The sequence below is a fragment of the Geotrypetes seraphini genome, chromosome 4, assembly GCF_902459505.1.
Source record: "Geotrypetes seraphini chromosome 4, aGeoSer1.1, whole genome shotgun sequence".
NCBI classification, from domain to species: Eukaryota; Metazoa; Chordata; class Amphibia; order Gymnophiona; family Dermophiidae; genus Geotrypetes; species Geotrypetes seraphini.
The window spans coordinates 210,887,751-210,915,327 of record NC_047087.1 but is presented as its reverse complement, the minus strand read 5'-3'; the positions used below and the strand labels follow the sequence as shown (position 1 = coordinate 210,915,327).

The 27,577-nt window shown below is 41.5% G+C and overlaps 1 long non-coding RNA gene across 1 annotated transcript; it reads left to right on the top strand.

Moving 5' to 3' along the window:
* Positions 1–3,870: 3,870 nt before the first annotated feature.
* On the top strand, positions 3,871–8,515 carry LOC117359334. The gene is made up of 3 exons (XR_004539207.1): positions 3,871–3,986; positions 7,395–7,454; positions 8,393–8,515. It is a non-coding gene; the product is annotated as an uncharacterized LOC117359334 (long non-coding RNA).
* The last annotated feature ends 19,062 nt before the right edge of the window (positions 8,516–27,577 follow it).

Here is a 27,577-nt window from a genome sequence, read left to right as displayed (position 1 = left end):
CTTCCTTCCCTTCCCACCTACTTGCCCAGGACTTTAACTCAGAACCCTTTCCTAATGTATATAAAAGTGTTCAAATGCATTGTACAGCAGTAATACTATCCAAAACATAAGCCTATATTAATAACAAAGTTTGCAACTCCTCTCAACTGCCTCACTCTATGTCGTCCAACTTTAATCCATATGTATAAACAACCAAATCTATCACTCCTCTGGCACGTTCCACTCCATGCATGTTAATTTATAACAAAACAACAAGGCAAGTGGTTCACCAAAGAATCCAACGAGAACAAAAGGAGATCGGCAGACAATAAGGAGATTCAAATCAGGTTTATTTTTCAAGGTGCTCCCAGGAACCATGCCTGTTGCATTTCGCCAAACAAGATTGGTCAATGCTATCAGAAAACCATGTCTTTCATACACACAGGACACAGAACCACCCTCACCTAGTATGGAATAAGTAATCACAAACTAACCCCCTCCCCTTTTTTTTACAAAAGCACAGAAGAGGTTTTTAGCGCTGGCTGGTGGGCTGAATGTTCTGTGCTGTTCTGACGATCATAAGAAATCTATGACTATCCGAGCAGTGCAAAGCATTCAGCATGCTGGCTTGTGCTACAAACTGAAGGAATGGTACAGTTTAGGGGATGAAGAAACAGTGGTGCATATCCCCCAATGCTGAACAAAATATAAAGATACCAGATGTAAATTTGAAAAAAGAGAAATAACAAATCACTTTACAAATAAAAATAAAACAAAAAATGGGAAATAAGATAATACCATTTTATTGGACTAATACATTTTTTAATTAGCTTTCAGAGGAGAAAATCTCTTTCCTAAGGTCAGTAAAGCATACTGCTGTTAAAGTATACTGTCCTGACCTGAGGAAGAATTTGGCCTCTGAAAATTAATCAAAGATGTATAAAAATTAGTCCAATAAAAGGATCACTATTTCTAAACATTTATCAACACAGCTACAATACTACTTTATCCTAAAGCAAAAAAAATATAAAATATAATTTTTTTCTACCTTTGTCATGTGGTTTCTGCTTTTCTCATCTTCTTGTCATTCTCTTCCTTCATCCACTGTCTGCCCCTTCCAGAAAATGTGTGCCTCCCTTTGTTGTCTCTCCTCCTGCCCCCCTCCCCCCCCCTTGGTTTGGCATCCATCATCTTCCCTCTGTTCCCCTCATGGTCTGGCATCATTCTCCTTCCATCTCTCCTTAACCCCCCCTGTGGTTTTTAGCATCTCTCTCTCTTCTCATTTTCTCCACTCAGATTTGATATCTCTGTCTCCTTCCCTGTTCTTTGGTATTTCTCTCCTCTCTCTTCCCTTTCCATTTCTTCTCTGGTCTTCCTTCCATCTCACTATCTTATTCCCCCCCCCCATCCAGCATGTGGGAAAGCAGCAGCAGCAGTAGTGAAGAGGTAAGAGCTGGGCACAAGTTTGCCCCACTTCCATCATCTGCCCTGCCCTGCCCCTTTCTTCCCACATCCATCATTTGCCATGCTCTGCCCCCTTCTCTCTCTCCCTCCACCCTAGGCCTATCTCATCATTCACCTTTCACTCTGATTTATTTTTTTTTCAAACGGTGACGCCCCCCCCCAGCATTGATCAGCAATGCGGCCCCCCCAATCGGCAATGTGGGCCCCACCATCGACGGACCAATCGGCAACGGACCCTCCCTCCCCCATCGACGGAAAGTAAGATGAGCAAGGAATGCGAGTAAGAAAGGCAACAGCAAATGTAATTTTCCAAGTAGTGCTGCTTGCCCAAAGCTTCCCTCTGATGCGCCCCGGCGGAAACAGGTAGCTGCGTCAGAGGGAAGCTTTGAGCAAGCAGCACCGCTTGGAAAATTACAGTTGCTGTTGCCTTTCTTACCCGCGTTCCTTGCTTATCTTACTTTCCGACGATGGAGGAGGGTTGCCGATCGGTTCATCGATGGGGGGGGTCCACATTGCCAATCGATGCTGGGGGGAGGGGACAATTGTAATTTGAAAAAAGAAATACCCTCCTTCATCGGGCCCCCTGACCATTTTGGGTCCTAGGCAAGTGCCTACTTGGCCTATTTGTTAATCCGGCCCTGCTGCTGGCTCCTTCTTAGTACCACAGCACTTTCTATGTGGGCAATCAGAGATAATATTCAGTTTATGAAACATATATATACTAGTCTTTAAGCCCGTTACATTAACGGGTGCTAGAACATATGTGTGTGTGTCTGTCTTTCTTTCTCTCTCTCTCCTTAGCCACTTTCTTTCTGCCTTTCATTTTCCTTGGCTGTCCATCACCACCCCTTGTCTGCTCCCCCTGTCCATTTTCCTTTCCTTTTACCTCCACTGTGTCCACCACCACCCCTTCACTGCTCTCCTTATGCATCAGCAGCCCTTCTCCCTTTATTTTACCTCCCCCCTGTCCAGCAGCACCTCTTTCCTTCTCCCCCTGTCCAACATTAGTCCTCCGTTCCTTTTTCTTCACCTCCCCTGTCCATCAGCATCTCTTTCCTTCTCCCCCTGTCCAGAAGTAGGCATCACTTCCTTTTTTATCCTCCCTCCTCCTTCTTATCCCTATGATACTCTTACCTTGCTCTGCCCCTGATCAGAGGTTCCCGACAGCTGCCCAGTTGCACCCATTGGGAAAGTTCCCACTGCCTCATCCCGCACCCCTCCTGACGCTGCTCCCGCTGTCCTTTCTGTCTGTCTCTGTCCCGGCCCCCTTTGCCTGTCTGTCTTTCTGTGTATCTCCCTGACCCTGTGTCTTTCTTCTTTCCTTTCTGTCTCCCTTCCTCCCTCTGTCTGTCTGTCCAAAGCAGCATTCCATCCCCCTCCATTTCCCTCCCCCCACACCAGTTCCCTGTGCACCTGCCCCTGTGTCTTTCTTATTTTCTTTGTGTTTCCCTTCCTCTCTCTGTCTGTCTGTCCAAAGCAGCATTCCCTTCCACTCCATTTCCCTCCCCCCCAAAGCAGCATTCCATCCCCCTCCATTTCCCTCCCCCCACACCAGTTCCCTGTGCACCTGCCCCTGTGTCTTTCTTATTTTCTTTGTGTTTCCCTTCCTCTCTCTGTCTGTCTGTCCAAAGCAGCATTCCCTTCCCCTCCATTTCCCTCCCCCCCCACCAGTTCCCTGTGCAGCAGCATTAGCGTTTCCTCTACCCCCCCCTTTCCCTTCCCGCGGTCCGGACTACAAAGGTGGTGATTACAGCAGCGCTTGCATCAGTCTCCACACGCTGCTTCGGGCCCTTCTACTGCCCTGATTTACTCTGGCACGTCCCTGATGACATCATCAGAGACGCGGCAGAGCAAAGGCCTGAAGCAGCGTGTGAAGACTGATGCACACGTTGCTGGAATCGCCATTCGGGCCCGCGGGAAGAGAAGGGGGTGGGCGGCAAAGGAGAAACAGAGATCGGCGGCAGCGGCAGGAGGAACGGACATCGTCGTCTGGCTGCGGTCTGGCTTGTGGAGGTGACGTATTAGCGCGCATGCGCACTCCTTTGGCCACAGACCTACAGCGCACAGAACACGCAAATAGGAGTGCGAATGCGCAGCTAGCTCTTTATTATATTAGATAAATTGATGATCTTATTCTATAAGGTTAATATTTCAAAACTTTTTAAAACTGATGCATATATAAATAAATATTAGCATAAACTGTGTGTACTGATATATAATATTTGCATGAGCTGTTCAGCAACAGAAGTACCCTAATTGCTAAAAAATGAATGACATCCCTTCAATTAAATTGTAATTGCTAGTTTCCTGCAGAGATACTATTGGTGCTCCAGGCATCTTCCTGATAAACTCTTGTATAAAAAGAGCATGTTCATGTGAAGAGACAAAGCTCAGAGTGTAGTTCTTCACATCTTTCTTCTCGGCACCACCACAACAGAAATCAAGAATGTCCTTTTGGGGCCGTCAAAGTCAATGCTGTCCTCCCAGCCCAGACTGCTGTCCCACACAGGATCCTTGTGCAAGACAAAACCCATGTTATAATCGTAAGTAGTGCTTCAGTTTGATAATACTGTGAATTATATTTTTTATGACTCTTATCTGCTTTACAATCTTCTGAACTCTATAACCTGAGGGTGCAACCTATTACTTCCACTATTACAGATATTCTGAGTGTATTTCAAAAGAACAATTAATAGTAAAATGTGCTAGAGTATGCCAAGCAGTTTGAATCCTAAAATATTTGAATAAAAGTAAGCCCATGAATATGGGAGCAGCTTGTAATAATTGAAAAGTCTCTGGACTTTAGATTGAGGGCCAAATTTTCTAAATGGCATCGTAAGCCAAATGGCAGTAGGTGCTACTTCAGCTTGTCTGCGGTGTTCTTTGCTTACATGTTTAAAGACAATAGACTGTTTTCAGTCCAATTCTTTATATGTGAGTTTGCAAACAATTGGATCCCTGAGGAAGGCGTGTTCGCCGAAACACGAACCGTGTAGGGTCCAGTTGGATTTTTACCACTGGTTTTTTTATCATTGTACTTTTTTCATTGAATTTTCATGTTTTTATATCTCAGTGTATAATAAATTATCTCCAGAACATCTGTATCCACGGTTTTTTGTTTTCATCGGTAGATTGTTTTCACTGTGGATCATTGGGTCTCCCCATTTTCTTAGTAAGTGCCCTACAGCCATCTAACTTAATGTTTTAATTGCTGTTAATCAGTGCAGTAATTGACCATGTCAGTAATTTACCAATTAAAAGGAATTTAAAAAAAATGTAGACCACTGAAAGCGCCTACAAGAAAGGATGCCATTATAGTGTCTACAGAGGCACCTAGAAACAGCAACATGACAACAGATAAAGGCCAAATAGCCAATCCAGTCTGCCCACTATCTCCTCAACTCCCTAAGAGACCCCACATGCCTATCCCACACTTTCTTGAATTCAGACACAATCTGTCTCCACCACCTCTACCAACCTTTCTGTAAAAAAAGTATGCCGTTTGCGGAATCCAGCCTTTAGTGCTTTTTCCAAATTTCAGTTCAAGAAGAGTTAGTTCTGGTATTTGAGTATGTTTTCTGTTCAGATGGGCTCAGTTTGCCAGTGGTATTCACTCCCAGTCATCAATGGCTTCCAATGGGTCAGGTTCTCAAGCTCTTCCTAAGAGATATTTGTGTACAATGGATGTGATAAACATGCTAACATAATAAAACGTATCCATTAGTGAAATCCTGATAGCCTGACTTGGTGGCCCTCAATTACTGAGGTGAATACCCAAAATCTAAGTTGCATCTGAGGCTACAGAGAGTGAAGTGATTTGTCCAAATTCATAGACAACATGAGAGAGTTAGACATGCAGAGGACTCATAAGAAAATAAGAATTGCCGCTGTTGGGTCAGATCAGTGGTCCATCGAGCCCAGCAGTCCACACCCGCAGCAGTCCCTAGATCAAAGACCAGTGCCCTAATTGAGACCAGCCCTGCCTGTGTACGTTCCGGTTCAGCAGGAACTTGTCTAACTTTGTCTTGAATCCCTGGAGGGTGTTTTCCCTTATAACAGCCTCTGGAAGCACGTTCCAGTTTTCCACCACACTCTGGGTGAAGAGCTTTCATATGTTTGTACGGAATCTATCCCCTTTTAACTTTAGAGTGCGCCCTCTCGTTCTCCCTACCTTGGAGAAGGTGAACAACCTGTCTTTATCTACTAAGTCTATTCTCTTCATTATCTTGAATGTTTCGATCTTGTCCCCTCTCAGTCTCCTCTTTTCAAGGGAGAAGAGGCCCAGTTTCTCTAATCTCTCGCTGTACGGCAACTCCTCCAGCCCCTTAATCATTTTAGTCGCTCAGGGCAGAAAACACAAAAAGGGACCCCCTTAGCCCATTTTCAGGCTATATGTCCTATTGCTTGAGGGAAGCTTCGGTTCTACTGTAGTGTAAGGGATTAGAAAACTTGCTCATATTGCTATCCCAAAAAGTCAGACTTGACATATATGAGTGAAGTACTTCATATGCAAACGATTTTTCTTCTCTTCTTTCTTAATATCAGTTGCTGTGCTGTTTTATATTTTTATTTTCTAGAATTTCCATGATTTATTTTCCTTATTTCACAGTACTTTGTACTGTTCAATATTGGTATAATACCTTATTTAATAGACATGGAAAAACTATAATATTAATGATTGCAAACTTAACTGGATTTAGCTCACACTTTTTCTAAGTGTATTTCACTTTTACTAAGTATAGCTCTACTTGAGGGAGACTCCCATACAGTAGATATTTCTTTGTTCCCATAGAGATTATAATCTAATTATGTACAGTAGTTGAGGCAAGAGAGGGTTAAGTGAGTCACCCAAGATAACAAGGAACAACAGCAAAATTTGATCCCTCTACTCCATGGTTGTCAGCCTGTTCTGATCACTAGGCTTCTCCTCTACCTCTGGAAGGCTCATACTGTAATTATCCTTGAACACTGCCAATATTTCAGATATCATTGACCTTTGTCAAATCTTATTTTTATCGATGTGTAGAACTTTGCATAAAAACAGCTATGATATAAATAAATGAAACATGTAAAAGAGGATTGTGTGAGTGATGATAAGAAAAAAGCAAAAATATAGGACACCTAAATGCTGACAAGAGAAGAGCCACAGAAAAGTGATTAGTCAGTGGGTAATGCATTTGATATACCACCTTTTCATTCAAAAATGAGGAAGATACAACGTCATTCATAGAAGGAGTTTCAGAGATACAGTAAATCAGAAAATAAGCAAATGAATCAAACAGGATAGTGTCAGATGAGTAGATGAGTATAGAAAGATTCTGGCAATAACACAGGCAGCTGCATTTGAACAATTTGTTGAAATCTGGAGGTTTTGCAAAGACTGGGAAATGGACATTTTCTCCAACTTCAGCTTGGCAGTAAGGACCATTCTAATGAATACACACCAATCAGTGTCACTCTGAAGAGGGTAACGTAGAGTCACTTTTGAAGGACAGACTAAGGAACACTTTATATCCACAAGGTTATAGGACTCAGAGTGGTTTGGATTGTTAAATGAATATGATCAGTGTTAGTAAGAGGTAAAATTGGTAAAAACAAAAGTTTCCTGCTGTATCTGATTTTGTTCTGGTTTATATCCAAGAAAGAATTTATGAAACAAAAAAGGGTAAATAAAGTTCACTCCTAAAAAAGTGAGGTCACAGCTGTAGGTTTACAATTTTGTGCACATACTTGGTATGCCTGAAAATTAGAAAATATACCCCCTTTTACAAAAGCGTGGTTTTTAGCACCAGCCATGGTGGTAACAGCTGCAAAGCTCATAGAATTCCTATGAGTGTAGGAGCTGTTACCGCTGTTGCCAGCGTTAAAAAATGGGCAATGCATTTGTATAAGGGGGGGGGGGGGTGCTAATGAATGCATGTTTCCAACATTTGTTTTTCTGTTCTTTTTAGCCTGCAAGCCTGCCCAATGCTACCCACAGAATAACCAGTATACATATTACCGTGGCATAGGTATGTAAAATTGCAAATGTGAATCTTTATTTGACATAACAAATCTAGATCAGCAGTGGAACGCACACATTGGGACATTCAAAATATTCAGCCTTTTTTTTTACCAGGGATCATGGAACATGGAGCCTTTGTTTAAACTATGTAGGTATAGGGCCATGTGATATACACATGCAGTTTTTCAATGTGCCACCGGAATAAGATTATAAAGATATACAAAGAAAACATAACACAGCAGTATTTACATGCAGATTTTTGTAATCTACATGTGTTAAGTCCTGCATTTCACCAATTTTTATGTATAACAGTCTCTAGTCAAAGAAACAAGCATTCTCTGGCCTTTCCACATGTGTACTGAGAAACTGAAAATCAGCTTTTACGCATGTTTGTGTTACATAAGCTACTATTTATATGAGTAAATAACACGAGCAAAAAAGTTTATCCTGGAAATGAAATAAGGCACTCTAGGTTGTTGGTCCACTGACCAGAACTGAGTCCACGAGTGGACAAGTACTTTTGTTCGCTTTCTTCTTGGTCAACAATCTCTAGCATCTACCATCAAGTGTATCTCTCTTTTAGTTGGGTAGAGACTAATGTCTAAAGTTCTATGGTTCTCCAGCTATAGAGTCCTAGTTTGTGTCTATTGATACAGTCAGGGTGAGGAGTAAGTCAGTTTATCAGAAATCATCCAGTTCCACAATACATCCTATGGACCTCCAGAGTTGCCTCATTTTTGGCCACTTTAAGGCCAGAGATGGTCTTTTACCCCTTCTGGAAGTCTTATTATCTAGCTTTCTCTCTTAGCTCATCTGTTTGACATTAATCAGTCATTCCCAACATTCAGGGAATTCAGGATAAGCATGGGTAGAAAATAAGATATTATGTTTATAATGTTATGCTTCAATCTTCTTTAATGCTGGATTTTCTTTAATTTGATGTAGGTTCATGGTCTCAAAACAAAGGTTGCCAAAGCCCTGGAAAATATTGCAAGAAGTGAAGATGCTTCAATGAAGACTACAAATCAGCATTCTTGTACTTCTAATTAATCAAAATCTCTTTCTCTCTTGTTTGCTCTCTTTCTCTCTATTCATTTACATTCCTCTGACAAAATATGGCACTTCCTTATTAAAATTTTCTTGATGATCAAAGCATCTTTGGCTTCACTACTGTTCTTTTAACAACAGCCTAGAGGTAAAATGTACACATTCATTTTTTCACAATTACCTTTTCTTTTGAATAAAACTAAAAATCTACAAATCCCAGATAAGTTATAGACTGGAGCAGAGAAGCTCATAATTATATTGAAAATAAAGGGGGAATTCTTCAAAGAGCGCTAAGCACGATAGTGTTCACAGTCTAAGTGTATGCTAACCTCTACGATGGCCAAATCTTTTACCCTATGCAGATCACTCCCCTGGGTTTACTCAGGGGTCAAAATTAGTGGTGTAGCGGGGCCAGGTAGCAGTGATTCTTCTTTTCTGCCGAATGAGTTGGTGACTCATTCCAGACAGGTGCTTATAATACCTAACAATATTTTCTCAGTACTGCTAAGATTTATTCATTAAGAAAAAGAGCGGCATGGGGCAGTCCAAGGCATGTTTAAAAATGATTTTGATAATGGTAATATTCAATTGCTATCCAGATAACATTAGAGGTCATTTTAGAACAGTTGTGCAGCATTGGAACAGGCAACACCCAGGTCTTATCTGATTCAGCCCCCACACTGTCCTGGAACTGCACGGATAGCGCTGAGATGGCCTGATGAAATTTCAGCAGCACTGTCAAGGTAAGTGTCACTGAAAATACAGTTTGACCTTTTCAGTGTGACTTGTCCAGTTAGGAGCCTAAATAAGTGCCAATGTAAATCAACCTACTATGACTTCAAAACAATCTTGGAATATAGCTCTTTATGTGATCTTTTTATTGTTTTTAAGTACAAAACTTACCCAAGTAAGTGCTGATACTTTCGTGTAGAGTTTGCTGCGTCAGCACTTATAAATGCAATTGCCAGTGGTGGTATAAACAAACCACTGAGAGATGTCACTCTTTTTTGAATATTTATTTTAAATGACTGTGCATTTCCTGATGCCTTCTATGCATTTTGGAAAAGGCTCTGAATTCAGTGGGCCCTCAGTAAAATAGGCCAGAAATCATGAACATGCTGCTTGGTCATTCATTTGCTGACATAGACACATCTAGTACAAATTTTGCCTTCATATTAGTAGAATATTACAAGTACTAATATAAAGACCCTTTTACAAAGCTGTGGCAGCCAGTCCCAGCAGGGCAAATGCAATGCAACCCATAGGAATTGAATGGACTGAATTGCATTTGCCATGTAATTGCTACCACTGCTTTATAAAAAGCAGGCATTAAAGAGCAAGGCTCCCTGAATATCAGGTATAAAAGGTATAAAAATAAACAGATAAAGTTTCCTGCCTATCTTTATATGGCTGCCAGACAAATGAATATGACCTCTTGTGGTCGTCTCATGAGAGAACTGCTAGGGGTGCCATTTAGTTAGCGATTCAGGCGGACCTGGATCGATGGGGGATCGCTCCTGGCCTCTCTCTCTGGACCCCACCAGATCCTCTCCAGACTCCTATTGACAGGGGGTTTTGGCTGCAAGGGGAACCTACATGTGGGGATTCAAACTGTGTGTCAGGGGGAACTTTATCCATGCAGCCTAGGAACATCAGGTCATGGATTTACATGGCACAATACTCCTGGGCCACAAGAATAACCCTGCTTCTGCAAACTCTGGTAGACTTTCTCCCCACAAGTAATCAGCACTTTAGGAATCTCCCTCAGAAATAGGGCTCTAGAGGAAGATTCAAAATACCTGGGTGACCTTCTTTTGAAACTTGCCTGTAGGACTACTTGCATACTTTGAACCTGTTAAAAAGCCACAGAATGAAAGGTCAAAACACATATCTCCCTCAAAGAGTGCAAAACTTTGGTTCCAACTCTTTTCAGTTCAGCTAAAAAATATGCACATTGTGAAAATGAGCACATTAACTTCCAGCTTCACTGAGGGGTCATTTTTTCACCTAAAGCAATCTGCCTGGGTAAATGCTTATTTTCTTGGCTAGATGCCTTTTGAAAATGTGTCTTTACTTTTTGGTATTTTTCTATTTTATCTAATAAAGTACATTTTTCATTTGTATGTTCTCATTTGTGTTGACCTCTGTACTGGAAAGGGACTTTCTAAATAAAATCCTTTAAACTAAAAAAAATAGTTGATCTTATTCCATAGGATGGAAGGATTGGGAGAGAGGGGAGACACTGGTTGAAATGATGAGGGAAGAGATGTGCAAAATAGAAAGATGAGGAGGGATAAAAATGACATACTGGATACAGAAAGGTCAGAGTGAAGATGTTGGATGAAAGGGTGAAGAGAAAGGGGAAAACTTGATGGAAGGATGGGGAAGAATGTGGAGGGGCAAGCTAAATGGAAAAATAAGGAGAATAAAGGGGGACATGCATGATGGAAAAGGCATAGAGAAATGCTGGATAGGATGGTGGAGAGAGACAGAGGGGAGATGCTAGATGGAAGTGAGGAGAGACAAGAGAGAGCGGTGACACAGTGGATGGAAGTGGAAGAGAGAGAGAAGGACATGCTGAATGGAAGGGAGTAGAGGATAGTTTGTGAGAGACAGGGGAATGAGAGGTATGGTCATAAATCCAAATTCTACTGTGGTTCCTCATATTTTATTCCTTTATAATTATGTGACAAGATGAACTGTGGAGTTAAAGGTGAAACTGTTTTTTTTATATTTTTGTGAGTTGTTTATTGAGAATCAATTATATATGTTTTTATTGTAACCCGCCTAGCTGTCAGGCAGGCAAGAATTTTTTAAATAAATAAACAAGCAAATAAATAGAAACATAGAAACATAGAAGATGACGGCAGAAAAGGGCTATAGCCCATCTAGTCTGCCCACTTTAACAATCCCACCCCCTGAATTTACCTCCCTAGAGATCCCACATGTGTATCCCATTTCCTTTTAAAATCTGGCACGCTGCTGGCCTGAATCACCTGAAGCGGAAGTTCATTCCAATGATCGACCACTCTTTCGGTGAAGAAGAACTTCCTGGTGTCACCATGAAATTTCCCACCCCTGATTTTCAGCGGATGTCCTCTTGTGGCCGAGGGACCTTTAAAAAAGAAGATATCATCCTCCACCTCAATACAGCCGGTGATATATTTAAACGTCTCTATCATGTCTCCTCTCTCTCTACGTTCTTCGAGTGAGTATAGCTGCAATTTATTCAGCCTTCCCTCATACGGGAGGTCTTTGAGTCCCGAGACCATCCTGGTGGCCATTCTCTGAACCGACTCAACTCTCAGTACATCTTTTTGGTAATGTGGCCTCCAGAATTGTACACAATATTCCAGATGAGGCCTCACCATGGATCTGTACAACGGCATAATAACTTCGCGCTTCCGGCTGATAAAGCTTCTTCGGATACAACCCATCATTTGTCTTGCCTTTGAAGAAGCCTTCTCCACTTGATTGGCAGTCTTCATGTCTTCGCTAATGATCACCCCCAAATCACGTTCCGCCTTGGTCCTAACTAAGGTTTCACCATTAAGTGTATAAGTTTTGCATGGATTCCTGCTGCCGAGGTGCATGACCTTACATTTTCTAGCGTTAAAGTTTAGCTGCCAAGTTGAGGACCAGTGTTCCAATAGAAGTAGGTCCTGCGTCATACTATCTGGTAAAGTGTTCTCACTTACAATGTTGCATAGTTTGGCGTCATCGGCAAATAATGTGATTTTACCCTGAAGCCCCTGAGTCAGATCTCCCACAAATATGTTGAAGAGAATCGGGCCCAAGACCGAGCCCTGCGGCACTCCACTGATCACCTCTGACATTTTGGAAGGGGAACCATTCACCACAACTCTCTGAAGTCTACCGTTTAGCCAATCACTGACCCATGTAGTTAATGTCTCTCCCAGTCCCATTGATTTCATCTTGTTCAATAGTCTGCGGTGCGGGACGCTATCAAAAGCTTTACTAAAGTCCAAGTAAACGACGTCTAGGGACTCACCCACATCCAGTTTCCTTGTTATCCAGTCAAAGAAACTAATTAGATTGGATTGGCAGGACCTGCCCTTGGTAAATCCATGTTGGCGGGGATCCCTTAGATTCTTCTCGTCCAGGATCGTATCTAATTTATGCTTAATTAGCGTTTCCATGAGTTTACTCACTATGGATGTGAGACTCACCGGTCTGTAATTCTCAGCCTCCGTCCTGCAGCCCTTTTTGTGGAGTGGGATTACATTGGCTGTTTTCCAGTCCAAGGGGACTCTTCCCGCCCTCAAGGAAAGATTGAAGAGCACAGACAATGGCTCCGCCAGGACATCACACAGCTCTCTAAGCACCCTGGGGTGTAGATTGTCCGGTCCCATGGCTTTGTCCACTTTAAGTCTTGATAGTTCGCAGTAGACGCTGCTGGGTGTAATCTCGAAATTCCAGAACGGGTCTCCTGAGCTTTGCCTTGCTTGCAATTGTGGACCGGACCCTGGTGCTTCGCAGGTAAAGACTGAGCAGAAGTATTAGTTTAGTAGTTCTGCTTTCTCGGAATCTGATTCTGCATAAGTCCCATCTGCTTTCCTAAGGCGTACTATCCCATTTGTGTTTCTTTTCCTATCACTGATGTACCTGAAGAAGGATTTATCCCCTTTCTGAATGTCCTTTGCTAGATTCTCTTCTATTCGAAGCTTGGCATCTCTGACTGCCGTTTTGACAGCTTTGGACCTGGCCAGATAGTCTTCTTTGACTGCTCCTCTCCCTGATTGTTTGTAGGAAACAAATGCTTTTTTCTTTTTCTTAACGAGGTCCGAGATTTCTGTAGTGAACCACTGGGGTCTGTTATTTCTCCGTCGTTTGCTTACTGTTTTTATATAGCGATTTGTTGCTTCATGTAGGGTAGATTTCAGGTTTGCCCACATATCCTCTACATTATTGGTTTCGGCATGGTCTTGCAGTGCCCGACGGACGAAGTCTCCCATGCGTTTGAAGTCAGTGCCCCGAAAATTAAGGACCTTTGTTGTTGTGGTCGATCTGGTGAAACCCTTCCGAAGGTTGAACCAAACCATGTTATGGTCGCTGGAGGCCAGCGTATCACCCACTGAAACTTCCGATACGCTGTCTCCGTTGGTGAGTACCAGGTCTAGTAACGCCTGGTCCCTAGTGGGCTCCAATACCAATTGTTTGAGCCGTGCACCCTTTATGGAGGTTAACAAACTTCTGCTGCCGCTAGTTTGTGCGGTAAGTGCATTCCAATCTGCATCGGGCATATTAAAGTCCCCTACCAGTACTGTGTCCCCACGCAAGGTGATGTTTTCAATGTCTTCGATTAGTTCCATATCCTTGTCTACCTGTTGTCTTGGAGGTCTGTAAATCACACCAAGATACAGGCATTTTTCGTTTCCTCTAGCCAGGTTCACCCAGAGGTATATTTGACATCTGTGATTATGGTAGTTTTGATGTCTTCTCTAGTGTATAGAGCCACCCCTCCTCCTAACTTGCCCTCCCTGTCTCGACGGAGTAAGTTGTAACCCGGTATAACCATATCCCACCCGTGTGAGTCCGTGAACCAAGTTTCGGATATCGCCACTATGTCTAGGTCGGCGTTTATTATTTCTGTCTCTAAATCTAAAATTTTATTGCCCAAACTGTGTGCATTGACATACATAGCTCTCCATACCTTATGTTTGCTAAGTCCCTGTACAGAGTTACCCGCCTGAGTTAGTATGACCCTTGATGTATTGTTTACAGTGTGTGCACTTACCTCAGACTCAGAGTGGCGACTCACCTCCTCAGGATAGTTACTTACTGCACCAGAATATAAATGGGTACCCTCCCCCAACTTACCTAGTTTAAAGCCCTTCGAAGTAGGTGGGCTAGTCGACGTCCGAAGACGTTCTTACCTCTTCTGGTCAGGTGGAGTCCGTCTGGTCCCTGAAGTCCCTGCAGTGCCTCTCCATGGTCCAGAAATCCAAAGTTCATCTCCCTGCACCATCCATGTAGCCACTCGTTAGTCCTCTGGATACGCTCCTCCCGGGCTCTACCCTTGCCTCTCACCGGGAGGATTGATGAGAAGACCACCTGCGCTCCCAACTGCCTCAGCTTCTCACCCAGGGCTCCAAAGTCTTTGGGTATGGTCTCTGGGTTGTTCCTGGCAGTGTCATTCGTCCCGATGTGGATGAGAAGCATGGGGAAGTGGTCCTGTGGTTTGAGAAGTCTATCTAGACAGGTGGTGACATCTCGGATTCTGGCCCCAGGCAGACAGCAAACCTCCCTTGATTGTATATCCGGTCTGCAGATTGGTCCCTCGGTGCCCCTTAGCATGGAGTCCCCAATGACCACCACCCTGCGTTTCTTCGGGGGGAGCTGTTCAGTCTTCTCTGGGACTGGGGTCATGTGTCGGTCGTCTTCCTGTACCTCATCTGCAGTCCCTTCCTGTAAGATCAGGAATCTGTTCCTCAAGGCGATTTGTGGGGTTGATGTAAAACTGCCCTGTTTGAGAGAAAAGGAAGAAGATGAAGAAGAAACTGAGAAAGGGGGGGGGTCTCCTGTGCTTGCCTGTGGAGGAGGTTACCAGCTGCCAGGAGTCGGCATCCCCAGCCATTTCCTGTGCCCCAGTCGTTGGTCTCGAAGCTGAGGGTTTGGGTGTCACGAGGATGGACTTGTCCGGTGCCTGCTCGGAGATTTGGGACAGCTCCTGGACTATGCCGTCGATGAAGGCTTCATCCTCTCTGATGCTAATAGGAGCAGTTAATGATAGCGTTCAGTTTCATGAACATACTTTGAGTTAGACTAGTTCCCATATCCATTAGAATTTCTTCCAGTAGGTGCCACCATGAACACTAATATCATCATTCATTATTTTAGACTACACCTCTTTTAACCTTGAATAAACACCTTTAAAGATATGTTACTCAGGGATACAGTTAGCTAATTTGTAAGAATGATGAAGTGTGAATATGATTTACTGAGGTTTTTCATATGAGAGTATTGACTAAAGAATATTTAGAGGGGATTCATCAAGGTACCGTAAAGGTTTGCCCTGTACCGTGCCTTAATGCCCCACGTGATTCAGGAACCTGCGGTATCCCAGTACCATAGGTTGCTGAATCCCATCTTATAGGAATAAAAGAGGAGGAAATTGTAGATTGAAAGTTGTTTTTTTTTTTTTAATTAAAAGGATTTTATTTAGAAAGTCCCTTTCCAGTACAGAGGTTAACACAAATGAGAACATACAAATGAAAAATATACTTTTATTAGATAAAATAGAAAAATACCAAAAGGTGCCAGCTTAGCAAAAAAAAAAAAAAAAAAGAATAGTATCACGTTAAGAAGACACATTTTCAAAAGGCATCTAGCCAAGAAAATAAGCATTTACCCAGGCAGATTGCTTTAGGTGAAAAAATGACCCCTCAGTGAAGTTGGAAGTTAATGTGCTCATTTTCACAATGTGCATATTTTTTAGCTGAACTGAAAAGAGGTGGAACCAAAGGTATGCACTGTTTGAGGGAGATATGTGTTTTGACCTTTCATTCTGTGGCTTTTTAACAGGTTCAAAGTATGCAAGTAGTCCTACAGCCAAGTTTCAAAAGAGCCCTAGTTCTGAGGGAGATTCCTGAGGTGCTGATTACTTGTGGGGAGAAAGTCTACCAGAGTTTGCAGAAGCAGGGTTATTCCTGTGGCCCAGGAGCATTGGGCCATGTAAATCCATGACCTGATATTCCTGGGCTACATGGATAAAGTTCCCCCTGACACTCAGTTTGAATCCCCGTATGTAGGTCCACCTTGCAGCCATAGCCCCCTAGTGGCTACCTTCCATGTCAATGGAGAAGGTCTGGTGGGGTCCAGAGAGGATAGCCAGGAGTGATCCCCCATCGATTCAGGCCACTCCAGCATCGATAAATAAATGGTACCCCTAGTGGCTGTCTCATGAGACTACCACTAAAGGTCATATTCATTTGTCTGGCAGCCAGATAAAGGTAGACAGGAGACTTATCTGTTTATTTTTATACCTTTTATACCTAATATTCAGGGAGCCTAGCTCTTTAATGGCCCCTTTTTATAAAGCAGTGGTAGCAATTACTGCATTGCAAATACAATGCAGTCCATTCAATTCCTATGGGCTGCAACACATTTGCTGTGCTGGGACTTGCTACCACAGCTTTGTAAAAGGGTCATAAAACATAAGAATAGCCTTACTGGGTCAGACCAATGGTCCATCAAGCCCAATAGCTCATTCTCATGGTGGTCAATCCAGGTCACTAGTACCTGGCCAAAACCCAAGGTGTAGCAATATTCCATGCTACCAATATAGGGCAAGCAGTGGCTTCCCCCATGTCTTTCTCAATAACAGACTATGGACTTTTCCTGCAGGAACTTGTCCAAACCTTTCTTAAAACCAGCTACGCTATTCACTCTTATCACATAACGGAGCCCACTAGGGCCCAGGCGATCCTCTACCTGGTACTCACCAATGGGGAAAGCGTCTCAGAGGTCTCGGTAGGAGATATGCTAGCCTCCAGCGACCATAACATGGTATGGTTCAACCTTAGGAAAGGCTTCCCTAAATCAATCACAAAAACAAAGGTACTCAATTTCCGGGGCACTGACTTCGCACGCATGGGAGATTTTGTCCTTCGTATGCTGCAGGACCAAGCAGAGACCGGTAATGTGGAAGCTATGTGGTCGTCCCTGAAATCATCCATACATGAAGCAACTAGTCGCTACATAAAATCAGTAGATAAACGGCAAAGAAACAACAAACCCCAATGGTTCACTAAGGAGATCTCGCACCTCGTTAAGGAGAAGAAAAAAGCATTTCTTTCCTACAAGCGTACGCAGAAAAAAGAAGCTAAAGTATAATATAGGACCAGGTCTGCAGCGGTCAAAACGGCAGTTAGGGAGGCCAAACTTCGAGTGGAAGAAACTCTGGCAAAAAACATTAAGAAAGGGGATAAATCCTTCTTCAGGTATATTAGTGATAGGAAAAGGAACACGGACGGGATAGTACGCCTTAGAAGACCGGACAGAAACTACGCGGTAGCGGATTCCGAAAAAGCCAAACTATTGAATGAATACTTCTGCTCAGTCTTCACCCGCGAGGCACCGGGACACGGACCACAGTTGTAGGCAAAACAAAACGCGGAAGACCCGTTTCAGAATTTTGAGTTCACACCAGGAGACGTCTACAGTGAACTGACAAGGCTCAAGGTAAACAAGGCCATGGGACCGGACAATTTACACCCAAGAGTGCTCAGAGAATTGAGAGATGTTCTGGCGGAACCATTGGCCGTGCTCTTCAATCTCTCACTAAGTACGGGGAAAATTCCTTTGGACTGGAAAACAGCTAAAGTCTTTCCTCTGCATAAAAAGGGTTGCAAGGCAGAGGCTGCGAACTATAGACCGGTGAATCTCACTTCAATAGTTTGTAAACTCATGGAAACACTAATTAAGCATAAATTAGATACGATCTTGAATGAGGGGCGTCTCCGGGATCCCAGTCAACATGGATTCACCAAGGGTAGGTCCTGCCAATCCAATCTCATCAGCTTCTTTGACTGGGTAACAAGAAGGCTGGACTTGGGAGATGTGTACCTGGACTTCAGCAAGGCTTTTGACAGCGTCCCACACCGCAGACTGCTGAACAAGATGGAACCGATGGGGTTAGGAGAGACACTAACTGCATGGGTTAATGATTGGCTAAGTGGCAGACTTCAGAGGGTGGTAGTTAACGGTACCCTCTCTGAAACATCGGAGGTGACCAGCGGAGTGCCGCAGGGCTCAGTCCTGGGCCCACTCCTCTTCAACATATTCATTGGGGTTCTGATCAAGGGCTTCAAGGTAAGGTAACCTTATTCACTGATGACGCCAAACTATGCAATATAGTAAGCGACTGCAATCTACAGGATACTATGGCTCTGGATACTATGGCGCATGACCTGCGTACATTAGAAAGTTGGTCCTCGACTTGGCAGCTGGGCTTCAACGTCAAGAAATGTAAGGTCATGCACCTCGGAAGCGGAAATCCATGCAAAGCTTACACCTTGAATGGAGAAACTTTAACCAGAACTACAGCAGAACGTGATTTAGGAGTAATCATCAGTGCAGACATGAAAACTGCCACTCAAGTGGAGAAGGCTTCATCTAAGGCACGGCAGATGATAGGTTGTATCAAAAGAAGCTTCATCAGCAGGAAGCCTGAAATCATAATGCCATTGTACAGAGCCATGGTGAGACCTCATCTGGAATACTGTGTGCAATTCTGGAGGCCACATTACCGTAAAGATGTGCTCAGAATTGAGTCGGTTCAGTGGATGGCCACCAAGATGGTCTCGGGGCTCGAGGGTCTCTCGTACGAAGAAAGACTGAACAAATTGCAGCTCTACACTCTCGAAGAGCGTAGGGAGAGGGGAGACATGATTGAGACATTTAAGTACATCACGGGACGTGTTGAGGTGGAAGATGATATCTTCCTTCTCAAAGGACCCTCGACCACAAGAGGGCATTCACTCAAACTCAGGGGAGAGAAGTTTCGTGGAGACGCCAGGAAGTACTTCTTCACAGAAAGAGTGATCGAGCATTGGAACAAGCTTCCAGTGCAGGTGATCGAGGCCAGCAGCATCCCAGACTTTAAGAATAAATGGGATACCTATGTGGATCCCTACGAGGGTCAAGTCAAGGAATAAGGTCACTAGGGTATAGACTTGAAGGAGCGGGTCAGTAGAGTGGCAGTATAATTAAAGGGGTCAGTAGACTTAAAGGAGTGGGTCAATAGAATGGGCAGACTTGATGGGCTATAGCCCTTATCTGCCGTCATCTTTCTATGTTTCTATCCTCTGGCAGTGCATTCCAGAGCTTAACTATTCTCTGAGGAAAAAAAAATTTCCTCCAATTGGTTTTAAGAATATTTCCTGTAACTTCATCGAGTGTCCCCTAGTCTGTAATTTTTGACGGAGTGAAAAATTGATACATTTGTACCCGTTCTACTCCACTCAGGATTTTGAAGACTTCAATCATATCTCCCCTCAGCTGTCTCGTTTCCAAGCTGAAGTGCTGATGCAGCAAACTGTACATGAAATTATCAGCACTTACTTGGGTAAATTCTGTACTTAAAAAAATAACAGGAGACAAGGTTGTTTTGAAGACCTAGTGGGTCAATATACATTGGCAATATACAATGGCTCCTACCTGGACAAGTCATGCTGAAAAGATCATAACTGTATTTTCAGTGACACTTACCTGGATAGATGCTGCTGAAATTTAATCAAGCCATCTCAGCAATATTACATTACATTAAATTAGTGATTTCTATTCTGCCAATGCCTTGCGGTTCAAGGCGGATTACATCAAAGTTATCAAGAATTACATAGCATAAGAGATGTCATAATAGTTACTTAAGAAGTACCAAAGAGTTGTCGAGATCTTAAGGTGATAAATGTTGGGTAATTAGAAGCATTTTAGAATTTGTTGGGTAGTTAGAAGCATATTAGAGAATATTAAGGGTATAGAGAGGGTAAGTGATTTTTTGTAGGGACTGGTCGTGCTAGATGGGTTTTATGTATTTTTTGAAGAGTATGGTTTTAGTATCTTTCTTGAAGTTTTGTAGTCTGTGGTCGATGACAACAGAATGGTGATTTGTCTGTCCAGTTTTGCTGCTTTGGAGGCTATTAGGTTGTCATATAGTTTTTTTCGTTTGAAATTTTTGGATGATGGGTATGTGAATAGTGAGTGGGTTCTCCTGTGCCTGGTTGAGGAGGATTGAGTTAGTCGGTTATTCCAGCAGGTTGGGCTTTCTCCGTTAATAGCCTTGAAAAGTAAGCAGTAGAATTTGAAGTATGCTCTTGCTTGTATTGGAAGCCAGTGTGAGTCATGGTATGCTTCTGTGATATGTTCATATTTTTTCAGTGAGTAGATGAGTCTTAGGGCTGTATTTTGTATTGTTTGTAATTGTTTTATTATGGTCGCTGGGCATGGGAGGTATAGTATGTTGCAGTAGTCTATTAGTCCAAGGATAAAAGATTGTACCAAAAGTAGGAATTGTTTCCTGTCGAAGAATTTTTGGATTTGTCTTAGATTTCTCATGGTCACGAACGATGCTTTTATTACTTTGTTGATTTGTGGTTGCATGGTACAGCCTCTGTCAATTATTACTCCCAGAAGTTTTAGGGTGCGTTGAATGGGGTATGAGATTGAGTTTATTACTAGATTTGTTAAGGTTGGAGTTTTGTTGTTTTCTAGGAGGATGAAATTTGTTTTGTCAGGGTTAAGTTTTAATTTGTGCTCTATCATCCATGTTGCTACTGTTTCGAATGTTCTGTGTATTGTGCTTGTGATGGTGGGTTCTGGGTGGTTGAAGGGGAGGAGAATAGTGATGTTATCTGCATAGCTATATGAAGTTATGCCATGTTTGTCTAGGTAGGAGCTGAGGTAGGCTATGTATATATTGAATAGTGTGGGTGATAGGGTGATCCTTTGGGAACTCCGCAGGGGTTGGACCATGGTTCTGATTTTTCTTGCTTTGTTTTAACCCTGTAGGTTCTGGTTTGTAGGAAGGTTCTGGTTTGAACCATGCAAGTATCTTGCCTGAGATTCCTATGGAGTCTAGAGTTTGTAAAAGAATGTTGTGATCTACCAGGTCGAAGGCTGCAGAGAGGTCTAGTTGTATGAGCAGGATTTTCTTGCCTGTACAGAGATATTGTCTGGCAGTGTCCATTAGTGTTCCTAGTAGGGTCTCCATGCTATAGTTGGCTCTGAAGCCAGACTGTGTGGGGTGGAGTAAGTTGTGATTTTCTAGGTATGAGGTTAAAGTTTTGGCTACGAGGCCTTCCATCAGCTTGATGTACAGTGGGATTGAGGCTATGGGTCTGTAGTTGGATGATTGGTCCGTTGCTCCTTTGGGGGTCTTTTAATATCGGAGTTATGATGATTTCACTGAGTTCTTGTGGAAAATGACCCTCTAGTAGTTAAGAATGTATCCATTGTAGAAGCAGGGAATGGAATAATGCACTTGAGGCTTTCAGTATGTATAGGGGGCAATGGTTAAGGTCACAGGCTGCATGGCTGTATTTATTATATAGATTGTTGAAGTCTGACCATTGTATGGGAGAGAAATGGGACCAGGTTCTATCTGCTTCGACTGGTTCTTTTTCTGTGGGGGAAATGATGTCTCTATGTGTGTGGTGGTTCCGTTGAATGAGGCTCTGATGTTTTCAAACTTGTTTTTGAAGTATGTGGCTAAGAGGGTGGCTGAAGGAGGGGGGGGCGGAGAGTTGCTATTGGCTATGTAGGGTGTGGTGTCTGTGAGAACTTTTAGTAGCTGGAATAGCTTTTTTGTGTCTTGGGGTCCTTCTCCTATTTGTTTTGAGTAGTATGTCTTTCTTTTTTCTTTTAATTTTTGTTTGTATTTTCGGTTTGTTACTATCCATGCTGTTTTTGTGGATTCTTGGCTGCTTTTTCTCCATTTTCTTTCTAGTTGTCTGCATTGTCTTTTGAGTTGGAGTAGTTTGTTGTCGAACCACTTATCTGATTTTCTGTGGATTTTGGTTTTGGGTTTTTCTGGGGCTAGTTCGTCCAGGGTTGCAGTACTTAGATGGTTCCAATTTGAGATGAAGTCTTTGGGTGTGTAGTATTGGATTATGGTGTCTGTTTTTATCCAGAATGTGGTGGGATCTATATGTTTGCGTGAGTTGTAAGTTGTTTGTTGAGTAGTTGGAATGTTTTTATTACTGGTCCAATTGATTTCAAAGCAATATGTGTATTGATCAGACCAAAGGGAACGGTTCCATTTTCCGTTTGGATCTCTGGTTGTGTGAACTGCTGGGACATGTAGGCTGCGATGTCTAGTTGGTGTCCTTTTTCGTGTGTGGTTTGAGGATCTAAGATTTTATATGTTAAGGCTTCGAGATATGCTAGTAAGGTTTCTACATTTTTGCAGGATTGGTTTTTGAGGTGGAGGTTGAGGTCTCCTAGAAGTAGGTTGTAGGTTGTCGTTAGAGAGTTTTGATAAATAAATTCTTCAAATATTGGTTTAGCTGTGCTTCAGTTACTTGGGGTTATGTAGCATAGTATGCATGTTAGTGTTCCTTTAAGTGATGTGCTTGAAAGTTGACAGGCTAGTAAATCCATGTATTGGTCGGTCGTTTTATCTTGTATTTTTAGGTTTATGGTGTTTCTGGCTATGATGGCAATTCCTCCTTTTCTTTTATTTTCTCTGCAGCCTAATGTTAATTTGTGGCTTTTGGGGAAAACTTCAGTTATTCTGGGGTCCATGTCAGAGGTAAGCCAAGTCTCTGTGAGGAAAAGGCAGTCTAGGTTATCTTCTTCTGTCCAGTTTTTTATGCGATCTGTTTTAGGGCCTATGGCTCTGATGTTAAAATATGCACACTTGAGAGTGGTGTATTCTATTGGTACGTTGTGAGTTGTTTTCGGGTTTATGAGTGATCTTTGGTGGGGTTGTTTTTTGGTTTCGAATGGGTTTGTTGGTTTTCTACTTGTTGATTTAGGTGAGGGTTGGTATGTGTAAGTCTGATGGTTTGAGCTTCTGTCTATTGTGAGATGCCAGTTTGGTTGGGTAATTCCTTTGGAGTTTGCTATGATTGGTATTGGATATATATTGTTTGCAGTTGCTTTCCAGTCAGTTGGGAGCAGGAGTATCAGAAAGATTGCTTGTGTATAATTTGGAGATGTGGTTCTCATGGTGGTACTAAGTGTGGTGATCATTGTACCTAACATATCTAGTTCGGTATGTGTTTGAGGAGTTAATCAATTCTAATATATTGAGTTTCTAATCTAATATTATTCTGTCTTCTAATGGTAATGGTTTCCAGTCTACTATAAATCTGTCATCTGGTGGTTAATCAATTTTAATACATTAATCAATTCTAATATATTGAGTTTCTAATCTAATATTATTCTGTCTTCTAGTGGTAATAGTTTCCAATCTACTATAAGTCTGTTATCTAGTGGTAATAGTTTGCATTAGTCAGACTTTTAAATTCAGCAAACAGCTTTAAACTTTTAGATTCAACAAACATTTAACAAGCTATTAAAACTTTTAAATTTTTAAACTTTTAGAATTTTTTTTTTTAGAGCTATAACAGGTTGTTATACTTATCAGGTGGTTTTGGTATCAGTCTTTCTGTTCATTTTCTGATTTTTCCGTCTTTCCGATCAGTCTCTTCGCAGAGGCGTGTACCTGCCTTGTTAGATCTGCCGAAGTTAGAACTTTGGGGACTAATCAATCTGTGAGAGATAGGAGGTCTAGGCCGAGATTATTCAAATCCATCGCTTCACAAAGGCGCGCACTAAGGCGCAGGCTCCTTTGCCGTGCATATCCATGCAGTGCCAGGTTGGTGTGAGGGCTGAATCAAATAAGACCTGGGCATTATTTGGTCCAATGCTGCACAACTGTTCTAAAATGACCTCCAAAGTATTGAATATTGCCATTATCCAAATAAATTTTAAACATGCCTTGGACTGCCCCATGCTGCTCTTAATGGAATAAATCTTAGCAGTACTGAGAAAATATTTTTAGGAATCATCAGCACCAGTCTGGAATGAGGCACCAACTCATGTGGCAGAAAAAAAAAATCACCACTAATTTTGATCCCTGATTAAGCCCAGGGGGAATGATCTGCATAGGGTAAGAGATTTGGCCATCATTAGAGGTTAGCATGTACTAACGAGATTGTGTACGTATGCTATCGCGCTTAGCACCCTTTGATAAATTCCCCCTTTTTATCTATAATTATAAGCTTCTCTGCTCCAGTCTATAACTTATCTGGAATTTGTAGATATCTATTCAAAAGAAAGAGATTATTGTGAAAAAAAAAAAAATGAATGTGTACATTTTATCTCTAGGCTGTTGTTAAAAGAACAGTAGTGAAGCCAAAGATGCTTTGATCATCAAGAAAACTTTAATAAGGAAGTGCCATATTTTGTCAGAGGAATGGGCATGAAAAGAATGTAAGAGAGCAAGCAATACAGAGAAAGAGATCTTGGTTAATTAGAAGTACAAGAATGCTGATTTGTAGTCTTCATTGAAGCATCTTCACTTCTTGCAATATTTCCCAGAGCTTTGGCAACCTTTGTTTTGAGACCATGAACCTACAGCAAATTAAAGAAAATCCAGCATTAAAGAAGCATGAAGCACTTGACATTGTTATAAACATAATATCTTATTTTCTACCCATGCATAACCAGAATTTCCTGAACGTTGGGAATGACTATTTGATATCCAACAGATGAACTGAAAATATCATTTATATGCAGATTTGCATAGGCGAGAGAGCTAGATAATAAGACTTCCAGAAGCGATGAATGAGGCCAAGAAGGAGGCAGCTCTGGAGGTCCACAGGATGTATTGTGGATCTGGATGATTTCTGATAAACTGACTTATTCCTTACCCTGACTGTGTCAAGGGACCCAAACTAGAATTCTACAGCTGGAGAGCCCTAGGACTTTAGACATTAGTCTCTACTCAACTAAAGGAGAGATACACTGGATGGTAGATGCTGGAGATTGTTTACCAAGAAGAAAGTGGACAATAGTACTTGAACTTTTATTCTTGGAGTTACAGAATTGGCCCACTTGTGGATTCAGACCTGGTCAGAGGACCAACAACCTACAGTGTCTTATTTCCTTTCCAGGATAAACTTTTTTGCTAGTGTTATTTACTCATGTAAATAGTAGCATATGTTCTAAAACCCAAACATGTGCAAATGCTGATTTTTAGTTTCTCAATACACATGTGGAAAAGCCAGAGAATGCTTGCTTCCTTGACTGGAGACTGTATAAATAAAAATTTGTGAAATGCAGGACTTAACACATGTAGATTGCATAAATCTGCATTTAACCAAGTAAGTACTTCTGTTTCATGGTTTCTTTGTCTATCTTTAAAATCTCGTTCTGTTGGTACATTGAAAAACCACATGTGTAGTTTAAACAAAGGACCCATGGTAAAAAAGGCTGAATATTATGAATGTCCCAAGTGCATTTCACTGCTGATCTAGAAACCTTATGTCAAATAAAGCATCACATTGGCAATTTTACATACCCATGGAACGATAATATATATACTGGTTATTCTGTGAGTAGCATTGGGAAGGCTTGCAGGCTAAAATTAAGAACAGAAAAACAAAGGTTGAAAACAGGCATTCATTATATTTTCCTAATTTTCAATCATAACTAGTAAATTTTTGTACAAATGTATAAACCTACAGCTGTGATCTCACTTTTTAGGAGTGAACTTTACCACTACTCATTCTACCAAATTGCTTTTTTTTTTCATTTGTTGTTTTATAAATTCTTTCTTGGCTATAAACCAGAACAATATCGGATTCAGCAGGAAACTTTTGTTTTTACCAATTTTACCTCTTACTAACACTGATCATATTTATTTAACAATCCAAACCACTCTGAGTCCTGTAAACTGCCGGATGTAAACTGTTCCCTAGGGCTCTTTTTACTAAGGTGTGCTAGCGTTTTTAGCGCACGCAGCAGATTAGCACGTGCTAACCCTGCGCTACGCAGGTAGAACTAACGCCAGCTCAATGCTGGCGTTAGCGTCTAGCGTGTGCGGCATTGTAGTGTGTGTTATTCCACACGTTAATGCCCTAACACAGCTTAGTAAAAGAAGCCCTTAGTTTGTCCTTCAAAAGTGACTCCATTAAGTTACCCCCTTCAGAATCAGTGTTGGCCCTATTAACAAATTGAAGTGGGAGCATCTGTCTGTTTCCTGGTCTCTCCAAAACCTCCTAATTTTCAATAAATTGTTCATATGCAGCTGAGATGAATTTGGGACTGCAGTCTGCATTTATATATTTTTATAATTTTTTAAATTTGTATTAATTAATTTTTATTTATTAATTTGGATGTTAGATATTCCAGTTCAAAGATTTTTATTGATTTTAATAAAATACAAATGTAATACAAATGCAAATGTTAACAAGGCAAGATATAGACAAGTTGTACAAATCTAAGAATTATAAAATATCTATGCGATACAACAACTGACAATTATGTATTAGAAATGTTAATCTTTTTCTTTTCTATTTAAATGGAGATCTTTCCATAATTTTGATTGAGTTATATTGTAAACCGCTTTGATCCTTTTTGGTTGTATATGTGATATATAAATATTTTAATAAACATAAGTTAGTTGGAGGTAAGGGCACCTACTTCCATCTATCGAACTTCGCTGTTTAGAGAATTTTCAATTATTACAAGCTTCCCATGATCAAATGGCTTACTTTTATTCAAATATTTTAGGGATCAACCCGCTTGGTATACTCTGGCAAATTTCATGATTAATTGTTCTTTTGTAATACACTTGGAATATATGTACTAATGCAAGTAGTAGTTCACACCCTCAGGTTATAGAATTTAGAAGATTATAAAGCAAATAAGAATCATAAAATATATAATTCACAGTATTATCAAACGGAAGCATTACTTACGATTATAACATGAGTCTTGTCTTGCACAAGGATCCTGTGTGGGACAGCAGTCTGGGCTGGGAGGACAGCATTGTCTTTGACGGCCCCAAAAGGACATTCTTAATTTCTGCTGTGGTAGTGCTGAGAAGAAAGATGTGTAGAACCACACTCTGAGCTTTGTCTCTTCACCTGAACATGCTCCTTTTATACAGGAGTTTATCAGGAAGTTGCCTGGAGCACCAATAGGAAACTAGCAATTACAATTTAATTGAAGGTATGCCAGTCATTTTTTAGCAATTCAAGTTTCAAGTTTTAATTAAAATCTGATGTACACGCAATATCAAACATTTCAGTACGTATTACAAATTAAAAAGGGGACAAACGATAAGATAATTTATTACAAAAAAAAAAATTATATATATATATCTCTTCATACAAACTTATACCTATACAAAAGGAAAAGGGGATGAACTACAATCATTGAAGAAAAGGACAAGACATCTATGGGTAACACATTGGGAGGGGGAGGGGGACAACAAATGAAAAAAAAAGAAGGAAAGAAAATAAAAAGAAGGAAAAATAAGGGAATAGAATTTGAGTCCTGAGAAAAAGTGTTGATTGAAACTGTGGATGGCTCTAAGCGAGTTATCTTATC